General features: G+C 45.8%; 1 protein-coding gene across 11 annotated transcripts in view; it reads left to right on the forward strand.

Annotated features, from left to right (window-relative positions):
* The window catches only part of ENOX2 (ecto-NOX disulfide-thiol exchanger 2), a 135296-nt gene that overhangs the window by 22451 nt on the left and 96881 nt on the right, over positions 1-15964 (forward strand). The window contains exon 2 of one of the 11 annotated variants that reach the window (XR_012160896.1): positions 15238-15325. The exons of the other annotated variants lie outside the window; for them this stretch is intronic. The gene's annotated coding sequence lies outside the window, so the exon portion shown is untranslated. The remainder of the gene's footprint in view (positions 1-15237; positions 15326-15964) is intronic. 11 annotated transcript variants of the gene reach the window in all.

The following is a 15964-nucleotide window of genomic DNA, read 5'->3' on the forward strand; positions in this document are numbered from 1 at the left end:
CACTTTTCCCTTCGTAGTAGACATCTTTGGGCCACTCAGCGTCATCTCCTCCCTGGGCTGTAAACTGACAAACCTTTAATTCTCTGGAATAAAAGGGCTTTAGAGAATTAATATGATACACCTTAGGCTTTCGGTTGGAGGTGGGGAATGCTATGAGATAATTAACAGCTCCCAGGCGCTCCTGGACCGTGAATGGCCCTTCCCACGATGCTTCCATTTTATGGGCCTGGAGCGCCTTTAAGACCATGACCTGGTCTCCTACTTTGAAGGAACGCTCTCTGGCATGTTTATCATACCAGGCTTTTTGCTCTTTTTGAGCATCCTGTAGGTTTTCTTTAGCAAGGGCTAGAGAGGTTCGGAGGGTGTTTTGTAGGTTGGTTACAAAGTCCAGAATGTTAGTTCTTGGAGAAGGTGTAAATCCCTCCCATTGCTGCTTCACCAACTGTAATGGCCCCTTAACCTCGTGGCCATATACAAGTTCAAATGGTGAAAACCCTAAACTAGGATGTCGTGCAGCTCTGTAGGCAAAGAGCAACTGCTGCAACACTAGGTCCCAATCATTGGAGTGCTCATTTACGAATTTAGGTATCATGGCCCCCAAAGTTCCATTAAAATTCTCCACCATGCCATTTGTTTGATGGTGGTAAGGAGTGGCAACCAAGTGATTTACCCCATGAGCTTCCCAAAGGTTTTCCATAGTTCCTGCCAGGAAATTAGTTCCTGCATCTGTGAGGATGTTGGAGGGCCAACCTACCCTGGCAAAAATGTCTGCTAGTGCCTGGCACACACTTTTAGCCCTGGTGTTGCTTAGAGCTACTGCTTCCGGCCATCGGATAGCAAAATCCATGAAAGTCAGTGTGTACTGCTTCCCTCTGGGTGTCTTTTTGGAAAAGGACCCAGAATATACACAGCTACTCACTGAAATGGAACTTCAATGATGGGGAGTGGCTGGAGAGGGGCTTTGACCTAGTCTTGGGGTTTTCCCACTTTTTGGCATACCTCACAAGACAGGACATAGGTAGAAACATCCTTGCCCATTCCCTCCCATTGGAATGACCTCTCCAACTGGTCTTTGGTCCTGTTCACCCCAGCATGGCCACTAGGATGATCGTGGGCTAAGCTCAAGAGCTTTACCTGGTACTTAGTTGGAACTACCAACTGTCTCTGAGGATGCCAATCTTCCTGGTGTCCACCAGGAAGAGTTTCCTTGTATAAAAGTCCTCTTTCTACAACAAACCTGGATCAATTAGAAGAGCTGAGAGGCGGTGGGTTGCTCCGTGCCGCTGTCCAAGCTCTCTGGAGGCTTTCATCTACTTCCTGTTCGGTCTGGAACTGTTCTCTTTACGCTGGAGACATCAGTTCCTCATTGGATTGTGGACCTATGCTTGGTCCCTCTGGAAGCGATGTGGGGGATGGGGCTGTTTCCGTTGACTGTGAACCGCTCTCCACTGGGACACTATGTTGGGGTTCAGGCTCCGGCTGAGCCTCTTGTGTAGGGTTATCAGCTGCTGCCGGTTCAGGTTTGGTGGGGCCCTCTGGTGTTGGGGTTGCAAGTACTGGATTCAGTGCTGGCAATGGGTCTGGTGCTAGTTGTTCCACCGGTTCAGGTTCTGGCTCTGTCTGGGTCTCTGGGACTGGATCCACTACTGCTGTTGCAGACATTGGCCTGGTGTCCGGGTCCATCACCTCTGACCGGGTCCTGGTAGAAGTTTCCAGAACAGAGCTAGGTGTGACGGCTTGTTTAGCCTGGCTGCGGGTGACCATTCCCACCCTCTTGGCTCGCTTCACATGATTGGCCAAGTCTTCCTACAACAGCATAGGGATGGGATAATCATCATAGACTGCAAAAGTCCATGTTCCTGACTAGCCCTTGTACTGGACAGGCAACTTGGCTGTAGGCAAATTGAAAGAGTTTGACTTGAAGAGTTGAATTGTCACTTGGATCTCTGGGTTGATTAAGTTTGGTTCCACTAAGGAAGCATGGATAGGTGACACTTATGCTCCAGTGTCCCTCCACGCAGTGACCTTCTTCCCGCCCACACTCACGGTTTCCCTCCGCTCCAAGGGTATCTGGGAGGTATCTGGGCCTGAAGACCTCTGGTGTGATTCCAGTGCAATGAACTGTAATCTGTTGGGGTTCTTGGGGCAGTTGGCCTTTACATGCTCCGGCTTGTTACATTTAAAACATCGTCCAGCTGACGGGTCACTGGGGCAAGGTGGGTTGCTGGAGAATGGTGTGGCGGGACGATAAGGTGTCTGGAGGGTTCCTTGGAGGGTAGTTGGGGCCTTGGGCGGCCCCGGGTAGTAGGGGGTGGTCTGAGGTTGTCCCTTCTGGTATCCACTCCAACTGCAACCAGTTTTTTTCTTTTCTGCCACCTCCACCCATTTGGCTCCAATCTCCCCCGCCTCGATTACAGTATTGGGCTTCCCATGTAGGATGTATCTTTATTTCCTCAGGAACACCCTCTAAGAACTAGTCCATTTGCATTAGGAAGGGCAAATCTTCTGGAGATTTAACGCTTGCTCCTGATATCTAGGCATCCCAATGTTTCACAATGTGGTAGGCATGTCGGGTAAATGACACGTCTGGTTTCCACCTTAGGGCTCTGAATCGCCGACGGGAATGCTCGGGTGTTAGCCCCATTCTGACTCTCGCCTTGGTTTTAAACAGTTCATACTGGTTCATGTGTTCCTTAGGCATTTCAGCCGCCACCTCAGCTAAGGGTCCACTGAGCTGCGGCCTCAGCTCTGCCATGTATTGGTCTGTAGAGATGCTGTACCGAACGCAGGCCCTTTTGAAGTTTTCTAAGAAGGCCTCGGTATCATCGCCTGCCTTGTAGGTGGGGAACTTTCTGGGATGGGAAGTGGTACCTGGAGAAAGATTGCTAGGGTTTGTTGGTATATTCTGCTGAGCCTTTGCCTTCTCCATCTCCAGTGCATGCTTCCTCTCTTTTTTTCCTTCTCCTCCAGTTCTTTGGCCCTTGCCTCCATTTCTTTTTCCTTTGCCTCCATTGCTCGCCTGTGGGCAGCCTCTTGGTGGTGGTCTGCCTCTTTTGCTGCCTCCATTTCTCTCCTGTGGGCAGCTTCTAGGGCTTTTTCTGCCTCTTTCACTGCCCCCAGTCTGGCTAACTCCAATTTCTGTTGTGTCTTGGTTTCTGTCATCTTTACCTCTCTGTTTTTAACTAACTTTACACCCGAGAGTTAGAAATAAAACCAACAAACAAACAAAAAAACTTGGCTTGTAAAATTTTGTTGTGCTGTAATATGATACCTATATTCTCTGATAGTGATTGTCAGCCTATAGAAAAATCTTAAAAAAACCCCCAACAACAACAACCAAAAAACCCCAAAAACCCTAATACCTTTGTCTCCTGGCAAATAGGCAGAAAACCCCTCTAGTTGCTCTTAGGTAAAAAACAAATCTTCTTCAGGTCTGTGAAGACTTGTGAATTTCCCTGCAGGAGGTTAACTACCCTGTCTTTAGGTAGAGAAAACTCCAGCTCACAAAAGACAATTCCCTTTTGTCTCTGCTCTGGCCCCAAAGCAGAGGAAAAAAACCTCTAACTGCTTTCAGTTGGAAACCTGCTTTCCAGCAGCCCAAAGGAAAAAAAAATTCCCTTTTAAAATCTGTGCTTCTGGTTCAAAAAATCTCAAATTGATCTCAAAATGTTTTCAAGTTAATCCCACTGCTCTGCCACCATGTCAAGGTTCCTACCTCACTCTGAACTCTAGGGTACAGATGTGGGGGACCTGCATGAAAACATCCTAAGCTTACTTTTACCAGCTTAGGTTAAAATTTCCCCAAGGTACAAACTATTTTACCTTTTGCCCTTGGACTTTCGCTGCCACGACCAAGCGTCTAACCGGTATTATTATTATTAGGAAAGAGCCCATTTGGAAACGTCTTTCCCCCAAAATCCTCCCTTTCCTTTACACCCCCTTTCCTGGGGAAGGCTTCATAAAAATCCTCACCAATTTGTATAGGTGACCACAGACCCAAACCCTTGGATCTTCAGAAAAATGAAAAAGCATTCAGTTTTTTAAAAGAAGAATTTTAGTAGAAGAAAAAGTAAAAAGAATCACCTCTGTAAAATCAGGATGGTAAATACCTTACAGGGTAATTAGATTCAAAACATAGAGAATCTCTCTAGGCAAAACCTTAAGTTACAAAAAGACGCAAAAACAGGAATATCCATTCCATTCAGCACAGCTTATTTTCTCAGCCATTTAAACAAACAGAATCTAACACATCTCTAGCTAGATTACTTACTAAATTCTCAGACTCCATTCCTGTTCTGTCCCCGGCAAAAGTATTACACAGACAGACCCAGACCCTTTGTTTCTCCCCCCCTCCAGCTTTGAAAGTCTCTTGTCTCCTCATTGGTCATTGTGTTCAGGTGCCAGCGAGGTTATCCTAGCTTCTTAACCCTTTACAGGTGAAAGGGTTTTTCCTCTGGCCAGGAGGGATTTTAAAGGTTTTTACCCTTCCCTTTATATTTATGACAAGTGCATAGGAGAGAAGTGCAGGATCCATGTTCTCACTGCAGATGCTAGTGCTCACTGCAAAAGACTGACAGTTGGAAAAAACAGCATCAAAGGAAACCAGAAACCATTGGAGGGCTGGGACCCAAAGCAGTGAATGACAGTACATTTTGCACATCCCAGGATGCACCACGCTCCGTTTCTGCATTCCCACAACACCTAGCGATAGATGGTGTCGCCAGGCACTGTGGAATACATACCAAAAGTCCATTGCTCTTGCTTTGACAATGGTGGTGCCCCGAATGTGGACACAATTTGTTGACAGAGGGAGCAAATGTAGACACGCTTTGGTGACTTCGCTTTTGTCATTTTTTTCGTGTCGACATTAATTTCATCGGCAAAACTTGCCAGTGTAGATAAGCCCTGGGAGAGGGGTCCTGACCTGCACAGTTTGGCCAGTCAGACTGCTTGGAATCTAATATAGTGTGTTAAATTAGGCACCAGTAATTGTTTTATCTTTATTTTTCTTGTAACTATTTCTGACTTATGCCTCATCACTTGTATTCAAAATCTCTCTTTGTAGTTAATAAAATTATTTGATTGTTTTATCTAATCCAGTGTGTTCAAGCTGAAGTGTCTGGGTAGCTCCATTTGGGGTAACAAGTTGTGTGCATATTATTCCCTTAAAGGGATCATATATTTAATATAACTTGTACTGTTCATGAAAGGGCTGGGCAGTACAGGACGTACATGGAAAATCTGGAACTGGGAGTATGTTAGGGTCACCCTGTGGTACTCTTTAAGGCTGGTAAAAGCCAAGGTGTGGCTGGCTGACGGCAGAACACAAACAATAGGCCGTGATTTACATGCTGGATGCTGTTTGTGAGCTGTCTGGGTTGGTGGCTACAGCAGCAAGGCATTGTAAAGGGCACTCCAGGTTAGAGAGCAGGGGTGACACAGTTCTACTCAGTCTGGATCATAGAATCATAGAATATCAGGGTTTGGAAGGGACCTCAGGAGGTCATCTAGTCCAACCCCCTGCTCAAAGCAGGGCCGATCCCCAATTAAATCATCCCAGCCAGGGCTTTGTCAAGCCTGACCTTAAAAACTTCTAAGGAAGGAGATTCCACCACCTCCCTAGGTAACACATTCCAGTGTTTCACCACCCTCCTGGTGAAAAAGTTTTTCCTAATATCCAACCTAAATCTCTCTCACTGCAACTTGAGATCATTACTCCTTGTCCTGTCATCCGCTACCACTGAGAATAGTCTAGATCCATCCTCTTTGGAACCACCTCTCAGGTAGTTGAAAGCAGCTATCAAATCCCCCCTCATTCTTCTCTTCCACAGACTAAACAATCCCAGTTCTCTCAGCCTCTCCTCATAAGTCATGTGTTCCAGTCCCCTAATCATATTTGTTGCCCTCCGCTGGACTCTCTCCAATTTCTCCACATCCTTCTTGTAGTGTGGGGCCCAAAACTGGACACAGTACTCCAGATGAGGCCTTACCAATGTCAAATAGAGTGGAACGATCACATCCCTCGATCTGCTGGCAATGCCCCTACTTATACATCCCAAAATGCCAATGACCTTCTTGGCAACAAGGGCACACTGTTGACTCATATCCAGCTTCTTGTTTGTTGTAACCCCTAGACCCTTTTCTGCAGAACTGCTGCCTAGCCATTCGGTCCCTAGTCTTTAGTGGTGCATTGGATTCTTCCGTCCTAAGTGCAGGACTCTGCACTTGTCCTTGTTGAACCTCATCAGATTTCTTTTGGCCCAATCCTCTAATTTGTCTAGGTCCCTCTTTATCCTATCCCTACCCTCCAGCATATCTACCACTCCTCCCAGTTTAGTGTCGTCTGCAAACTTGCTGAGAGTGCAATCCACACCATCCTCCAGATCATTTATGAAGATATTGAACAAAACCAGCCCCAGGACTGACCCTTGGGGCACTCCGCTTGATACTGGCTGCCAGCTAGACATGGAGCCATTGATCACTACCCGTTGAGCCTGACAATCTAGCCAACTTTCTACCCACCTTATAGTGCATTCATCCAGCCCATACTTCTTTAACTTGCTGACAAGAATACTGTGGGAGACTGTGTGTCAAAAGTTTTGCTAAAGTCAGGGAACAACAAGTCCACTGCTTTCCCTTCATCCACAGAACCAGTTATCTCATCATAAAAGGCAATTAAATTAGTCAGGCATGACTTGCCCTTGTACCCTTGTACCATGGATTGTACCCTCGTCTGTCACAGTCCTTGCTAGTTCAGATTTAGCAGAAAATTTCCCCACGGTGGTAGAGGAGATCAACTGATGTGAGAAACTGCAGCATCTCTCAGCAGTTCCCTGTGCTCCTCACTCAAATGTGGAGAAGGGGCATGATCAACCATCCCTGTCCAGTTTAGACACTTTCTACTGTCCCAAATATAGACACTTCTTTCTGTTTCAGGGAATTCCTAGCCCATCGTTATGCTACCTTGTGACCTTTGGGAATCCTTGGTTGTCATTTCAGCCAACTAGCTCAGTTAACATAAATTAAAGGAATTTCATTGTTTTTTTAAATTGTTGATAACAATTGTGACACATTTGCAGATATTTTGCCTGTTTTGGCTCATCATGGATTAAAAAAAAAAAAAAAATTGTAGTAACTAAACTTAACCCCCCAACACCATTTGTCAATGCAATAGACCACGTTCCTTACCATTTCTTTTGGCAGATATTTCACACCTACATTAAACTGGCTGAAAGTTTACTATTTTTTTTCCACCTCATTCCCTAGCCATTTGGTTTATGAGGGCTTAGACATTTCTAATTAGAAAGCCGTCTGTGGTGCTGTTAATATGGTTGTGACTAAGCTGCTGAAAGCTCCTTTTCAGCCACTATGTGCTTAAGTTTCTTAATTTAAGGTCATTTTCCTGGTATCCGAGATGTGAGCTCATAAATTGACACAAGTCCAGGGTCTAAAGTGACTGATCCGCCTTATGTCAAGAGTGTTCAGGGATAAGGTGGTACTAAAGAAGCATCCTATATTCCTTCCAAAGATGGTGTCAGTACTTTACTCTATTACTTCATCTGTCCTGCTGATATTTCCCCCATGCCCATATATCCATCCCTGCAATGCTTTTCTTTGCTGCCTCCAGGCCCAAGGTGCTTTTGGACTCCGTAGACAGGGACAAGGCCTCTTGGCCCCAGCCTGCTATTGTTCCTGTTTCCACTGGGATATTGGTGCCCTCTGAATCCCAAAACTGCTCCAGTCTCCATAGAAGGGGCCAGGATGGGGGGATTCTTGCTGCTTCTCAGCTGTAGCATCAGAAGTCAGTGGGGGATGCCACCTATAATCTGTACTTTCTGTCTCTGTTCCTGGCCTGGATTCTGTGGGAAAGGGAGACCTACCATCTTCCCCCCCCCCCCCCCCCCCATAGTCTGGCTGCTCCTGGTCCTGTAGGAAAGTGTTTATCACTCATCTAGTTGCCTTCTCTCTCTGTGTCAGGTTTCATGGAGGAGCATGTTACTGGTAAACAGCTTCTTGCAGGGCTTGCGGGAGAGCACGCGTGATCTCCACTCCTCCCAGCAGGGCACTTGCAATGTCCTCAAGCTAGTACACAGGACAGGCAGCAGGGTTGCTAACCCCAAGTATTCAGAAATCATAAATCAGGCCCAAAAACCCACATGAAATTGGTTAAAATCATGTGCCTCAGAATTACAGGTCTCTTTCTTTGGCTTCTGAGTTTTCAGGCTGCATTTGCTTCATATTTTCAAGCTTTTCTTCCTAACCATGTGGGTCAGAAAATTTTCATAAATGAAAACTGAGATTCACAGATTGCAAGGCCAGAAGGGACATTGTGGGCATCTTGTCTGACCTCCTGTATAGCCAAACCATAAAACTTTCCCCAAATAATGCCTAGAGCAGATTTTTTTTTAAATCCAGTCTTGATTTAAAAATTGTTTGTGATGGAGAATCCACCATGACTCTTCCTTATTGCCAATCTGTTCGTCTTGCTTTAGCTTCTATCCTTTGGATCATATTATACCTTTCACTGCTAGATTGAATAACCCATTACAAAATATTTGTTCACCATCTAGATACTTAGACACTGTAATCAAGTCACCCATTAACCTCTTTGTTAAGTTAAATAGATTGAGCTCCTTGAGTCTCTCACTATAAGGCATGTTTTCTAAGGCTCTGTCTACACTGGCAAGTTTGTGCTCAGTAAAGCAGCTTTCTGTGCTGTAACTCCTGAGGTGTACACACTGCCAAGCCACTTAGTGCGCAGAAACGGCGCAGTTGTAGCACCCTAAAAAAACCACGCCGACGAGAGGCGTAGAGCTTTCTGCGCCAGGGCTACAGCGCTGCAGTGCCAGTGTAGACACCATGGCAATTACAACACTGTGATTGGCCTCCGGGAGGTGTCCCACAATGCCTGTTCTCACTTCTCTGGCCATCGGTTTGAACTCTACTGCCCTGCCCTCAGGTGACCAACCATCATCCCCACCCTGTACATTCCTTTGCAAATTTGAAAGTCCCCTTCCTGTTTGCTCAGTGATGCGTGCAATGGTCTAAGCGCATCTTTCCAGGTGGCCATGCCTGCTCCACACACCAGGCGATCCCCTGCTTGGAGCAATGCCGAGCTGCTGGATCTTGTTGGCATTTGGGGAGAGGAAGATGTGCAGTCCCAGCTGCACTTCTGCCGTAGGAATTATGATACCTACAGACAGATTTCATGATGCATAATACTAAGGGGCCATGACTGGGACACATTGCAGTGTAGGATAAAAGTGAAGGAGCTGCTGAACGCCTACCACAAGGCGCGGGAGGTAAACTGTCACTCCGGTGCTGCGCCCACGAACTGCCAGTTCTACAAAGAGCTGGACGTGATACTCGGCGGCAACCCCACCTCCACTGCAAAGGCGACTGTGGATACTTTGTTGGTTCATGTGCCAGTCGAGAGTGGACTGAGCCAGGAGGAGGAAATCTTGGGGGAAGAGTGGGAGGGGGACCCAGAGACAGAGGATGGCTCGGAGGCCAGAGATGCATGCAGCCAGGAGCTCTTTTCTACCCTGGAGGAGCCTAGCCAGTCACAGCAGTAGGATCTTGGCGAAGCACAAACAGGAGAGGAGGCCCCTGGTAAGTGGATCTGATTTTGCGAATTGCTGAAGCGATTTGTTGGGGGCAGGAGGATTGCAGAAAGCAGGCATGTCTCCCACTACATGCCTATTCTGAGCGGTGGAACAGGCTGTTGATAGACTTCCTCACTTCACGGGAATCTCCCTCAGGAAACTCTCATGGAGATACTGGGCAATCAGCTGCTGCAGTTTCCTCAACAGAGCTGCTTTGTTTCTTTCCCCATCAACGGTAACTTTCCCGTGCTGCTGTGCTGTCACCAGGGGTAGGAGTGGGGGAGGACCATTGCTGCACACAGGTGAGCTGCATAGTAGCCAGGGCGGAAGCCGCAGACTTGGAGAAGACCCTCCCTTGGTTTCCTGTTGACTCTTAGCAGCGAGATATCTTTCATAATGATCACATCATGTGGAAAGTGTGGGGACAGGAATTATTATCAAGCCCCCCCTACAGTGCTGGCTTTCCCCAAGAGCCACATGCCCAGTGTGCAGCAGGGTTCGGGAAGAGTGATTCACTCTGCCCCTTCCGCTACTCACCAATGTTGGGGTCTTGTGCCTCATTTGTGCTTGCCTGGGATCAGCCAGTTAGTGACAGGTGTGTGAGTACTGGTTGTGTTTTAAAGCACTGAATCAGTGTTGGCTTTGTTACCAGCAATACTGCTTCTGTAAAATGTTGCATTTAAACTTCACGGGGATGACCTTGGGAGGCCAGCCTCCCTTATCGGTGGCAGAACGGCTGTGAAGAATTAGGAAGCGGCCACGAAGAACTAAGGAGGACTATCTCCATGAGGTTATGATGCACTCTGCTGCTGAGAAACAGGAATTGAAGAAGTGGCAGGACAGCGAGAAGAGGGATTGAAAGGAGAATGTGGCACACCAGAAAGAAGCCACAGAGCGCCTCTTACATGTTATGGAGTGCCAAGTGGACACGTTCCAGGCGATACTAGCTCTTCAAACCAAGCAGCTCTGCGCCCGCCCTCCCCTGCAGCCGCTGTCACAAAACTTTCCATGTGCACATCCCCCCCCCCACCCCCCACTCTTATCAACCTCCTGGCTCTACACTCTACCCACAGCATTCCACTCCTCCCTCCTCACAGTCCAGTACTGCGGACTCCCACTACCCACTGCACTCAACACTCATCCCTCTGCAGTTTGGCCCTGCTGAAGTACAGCACGCACTGCACTGTACTGCAAAGGAGAAGGTTGGGTATGATCCCTGGACATACACAAATCTATAGCTATCCTGGGACCCCTCCTCCTCTGGAGACTGTCCCTTCCCCCATCCCCCGCCCTGCTGATGTATTTTTGTTGTTTGACTCTCTCCTCTGGTTGTTGTCTTTTTTAATAAAAGAATTGTGTTGGTTTGAAATCGATCTTTATTCTATTAAGTGAAAGCAAAAGAGCACTGTAAAGCAATATACAATTATGTTAAGGCCCCTTCTTGCATCATGTGCACCAATCACCTCCTAGCATTACAAGCACTGCAATCCCGAGCACAGCAACAAATATTAGTGGCTTTCAGCCTCAAATTGCTGCCTCAAGGCATCCCTGATCCTTATGGCTCAGCGCTGTTCCCCTCTAATAGCCCTGGTCTCTGGCTGTTCAAATGAGCCTCTGCGGTCCAGCCCTGAGTGAAGCTTTCACCCTTCCCTTTGGAGTGTAGAGCACATGGCTATAAGCATAGGGATATTGTCATCAGCCATGTCCAGCTTCCCATACAGGCATTGCCAGCGGGCTTTTAAACGGCTAAATGCACACTCCACAGTCATTCTGTACTTGCTCAGCCTGTTGAACTGCTCCTTGCTTCTGTCAAGTTGCCCCATGTACAGCTTCATAAGTCACAGCATTAAGGGGAAGATGGGGTCTCCCAGGATCACAATGAGCATTTCGACTTCCCCTATGGTGAGCTGGTCCAGGAAGAAAGTCCCTGCTTGCAGCTTCTTGAACAGACCACTGTTCCGAAAGATGTGTGTGTCATGCACCTTTCCAGACCAGCCTGCGTTAATGTCCATGAAACATCCACGGTGATCTACAAGTGCCTGGAGATCCATTGAGAAATACCCCTTGCGATTAATGTACTCAGTGGCTAGGTGGTCTGGTGCCAGAATTGGAATGTGCGTGCCATCTATCTCCCCTCCGCAGTTAGGGAAGCCCATTTGTGCAAAGCCATCCACAATGTCATGCACGTTGCCAGACTCACCATCTTTCAGGGCAGGACACGATTAATACCCCTGCACACTTCCATCGACATGAGTCCAGCGGTCAACTTTCCCACTCTGAACTCATTAGCAACTGATCGGTAGCAGTCTGGAGTAGCCAGCTTTCATAGTGCAATCGCCACGTGTTTCTCCAATGACAGGGCAGCTCTCATTCTCGTCTCCTTGTGCCGCAGGGCTGGGGTGAGCTCATCACACAGTCCCATGAATGTGGCTTTCCTCATGCAAAAGTTCTGCAGCCACTGGTCGTCATCCCAGACGTGCATCACGGTGTGATCCCACCACTCAGTGCTTGTTTCCCAAGCCAAAAGCGGCGTTCCATTGTGGTCAGCACCTCCATGAAAGTCACAAGCAATCTCGTGTCATAGCTACTATGCATGGCGAGATCAACGTTACACTCCTCTTGACTTTGTAGTTTAAGGAATAGCTCCACTGCCACTTGTGATGTGTTGGTCAGAGCAAGCTGCATTCTGGTCAGCAGTTTGGGATCCATTCCTGCAGCCTGAAAGAGGCAGGGTGCACAGTACACAAACCTTTGAAAGGTGGTGCCAAATGCAGATGGAAGCACAGGGATTGCTGGTATGTGAAGCAATGCATCACGGGGCATTGGGACAGGACCCAGGATGCCCCGCAAACCCCTCCGCCTTCCCACAAGTCTTAGTGGGTCCATGCATCAGAACACTTACTTGGGCATAGGTAGGGGTTTTTGTAGAGAAACAACAATGGTTCAAGGGAGATCACTAGATTTGTTTATGGGTAAACTGATGACTCAAGGGTTTTCTTTAGGCTAGACAATAGGAGCTGATCATTCTTGGTGATGGGTAGTGGTTTCTTCCAGGGAACTCACAATGCAATTAGGCTGCTTCAGTATTTTGGATATCAGTCAAGGATTCATTACTAGAATTGGTCTGATAACTGCTGAGCTGGGTGTGTGCAGGCATAGGTTCATTAACATCTGGAGCAGAGATCCCCCATGATGCAGTGCTTCCCTGCTTTTCTGGTCCCAGAGTTCAGTGCGGTTCTCTGTTCTCCATTCTGTATGCTAATGGAGATGTCTCCCTGTCCCATCTTTTGTGCAGATGAGGCTAGGGGAGTGGCCTCTGTTCTCCATTCTGTATGCTAAGGGAGATGCTTTAATCTTGTCACCCTTGTCAGGAGGGGTCTAGGTGTGTCTCTGAGCGCCCTTCAGTGCTCTCTGCAAGTCTTTTTTCTGATTGGTTTTGGTTCAAGTAAAGACTGGTTGGGGGGAAGGGGGGGGCGGGTGTTTCATGAGTCCAGGGCCGGATTAAGACCTTTAGAGGCCCTAAGCACTGAAAAGGTTATGGTGCCCCCCATATGTAATTCAAAATAAAAACAATACTATACCGTAAAATACAGTTTTATTTTTCGAAATGACACAAAACTTACATGTATGTTGAAATTAAAATAGCTTCTTTCTAGATTTTCTGATTGCAAAATTCTGGATAACTTCATCGAAACTGACTCGACGAAGCATGTCCACTTCGATACACAATAGGGAAAGTGAATCAAGTCTGTCCTGACACATTGTTGTTCTCTGAGGGTTTTTTATTCTTTTCAGCTGAGAAAAAGAGCGTTCTACGCCGCAGTTAGTAATCATCAATGTTAGAAAAATACGTAGTGCGAGCTCTACATTTGGAAATACACGTATTCCATCTTTCAATATTGTGTCATGAAGCTCAATGTGACTGAATTTCATTTTTCCTGTTTAATTAAACTTCGCGCACATATAACAGTGGAACTGCTGTACTTCTCCACAGAGATTCATATTCAAGTCAACAGGGTATGAGTCAACTAGCTTTTGGGAACCTTGTGAATATTGTTCGTCAGATAAGTCCATATCGTTTAGAAAAGAAAATCTACTTGATACTTCTTTGTACACTTCACCTCTCCTCTTCATATGAGCTTCAAGTGTATCAATTATAGCGTAGTAAGTAGACAAATTTCATATATCTCTAGGATTCAATGCTGTTTCTGTTTTTTCCTGATTCGCTTGCGGGACTGGGCTTCTTTGTAGTTAGTATCAGGCAAGATATCTTTTGATACGTCTTCAAATCTTTCGAAATCATTCCTCAAAGTGTGTAAGTGGTCTGCTAATGATTGACAGAGATCTGCACATGTTTTCCAATCCAATTCTTGGAGAACTTGACTTGTGTGGTAAAAGTGTTGTAAAATTTCATTCCACGTGGTCAACATGAATACAAACTCTAGTTCTTGCATCTTGTTTGCAATATTTTCTGCCTCTTATATAGTTTCTCCCTTTTGTGATTGGTCTTCAGCTATACTCAGAAGAATATATCAATAATAAAACATAAGTTTATTGCAATACATGACAGGATCTGATTTCCTCGCATTATTTCGATCTACGTTAGTAGGACGCCCCCCTGGTTTAGGTGGGGATAAGCAATAAAAAGAGAACAGAAAAACAGGGGAAGTGTGTGTAATGGAGTGTAAGGAAGTCTAACAAAGTTCTGATTTTTCCCATGATGACTACTTGGATGCTTTTTTTGAAATATCAAATATCAGTTTTTTTCAAAAATTTCTCATTTTTTTTGGTGCCCGCTGCTGCGCTGGTGCCCTAAGCATGTGCTTAGTCTGCCTATTGGGTAATCCAGCCCTGCATGAGTCAGACATGCTAGATACTGCACCCTAGTTCCCCAAGAACACAGAGCTGACTCGTATCAGAAGCTATTCTGGGAAGCACATACATATCAAGCAGATTATTTTAAAACTGTCTATAAATCCTAGAGGTAGCTTTACGTGCTCTGTCCGTTTACTAGCCAGAGTGGGCATTCAGAGGAAAGTTGAGAGAGCGTGAACATGAGCTTGCTATATTGGCAACAGGAACAAACATTCTATGCTACAGAATGCTCAGCAGTGTGGATAGGCTGTTGTCAGGGCAATGGAGGATGCGGTGGGGAATGGTATCCCAAGGGAGAGGCAGAGACATAATTTTTTTAATATTTCAATTAGGGCTGTCAGTTGCAGTTAACTCACACGACTAACTAAAAAAAATTAAGCACGATTAAAAAAATTAATCACAGTTTTAATCGCACTGTTAAACAATAGAATACCAATTGAAATTTATTAAATGTTTTGGACGTTTTTCTTCATTTTCATATTTATTGTATTCTGTGTTGTTGAAATCACTGTATATTTTTGATTACAAATATTTGCACAGTAAAAATGATAAACAAAAGAAATAGTATTTTTCAGTTCACCTCATACAAGTACTGTAGTGCAGTCTTTGTCATGAAAATGTAACTTACAAATGTAGATTTTTTTGTTACCTAACTGCACTCAAAAACAAAACAATGTAAAACTTCAGAGCCTACAAGTCCACTCAGTCCTACTTCTTGTTCAGCCAATCGCTAAAACAAGTTTGTTTACATTTACAGGAGATAACGCTGCCCTCTTCTTATTTACGGTGTCTCCAGAAAGTGAGAACAGGCTATTTGCATAGCACTTTTGTAGCGGCATTGCAAGGTATTTATGTGGCAGATATGTTAAACATTTGTATGCCCCTTCATGCTTTGGTCACCATCCAGAGGACATGCTTCCATGCTGATGACACTCGTTAAAAAAAATGTGTTGATTAAATTTGTGACTGAACTCCTTGGGGGATAATTGTATGTCCCCGCATTCGGCCCTATATTTCATGTTATAGCAGTCTCAGATGATGACCCAGCACACGTTCATTTTAAGAACACTTTCACTGCAGATTTCACAAAAGCAAAGAAGGTACCAATGTGAGATTTCTAAATAACTACAGGACTCGACCCAAGGTTTAAGAATCTGAAGTGCCTTCCAAAATCTGAGAGGGACAAGGTGTAGAGCAGGCTTTCAGAAGTCTTAAAAGAGCAACACTTAGATGCGGAAACTACAGAACCCGAGCCACCAAAAAAGAAAATCAGCCTTCTGCTGGTGGCATCTGACTCGGATAATGAAAATGAACATGCATCAGTCCGCACTGTTTTGGATTGTTATTGAGCAGACCCCATCATCAGCATGGACGCATGTTCCCTGGAATGGTGGTTGAAGCATGAAGGGATATATAAATCTTTAGCGCATCTAGTACATAAATATCTTGCAACGCCGGCTACAACAGTGTCGTGCGAATGCCTG

This window comes from Lepidochelys kempii, chromosome 9 (genome assembly GCF_965140265.1).
Source record: "Lepidochelys kempii isolate rLepKem1 chromosome 9, rLepKem1.hap2, whole genome shotgun sequence".
NCBI lineage: Eukaryota > Metazoa > Chordata > Testudines > Cheloniidae > Lepidochelys > Lepidochelys kempii.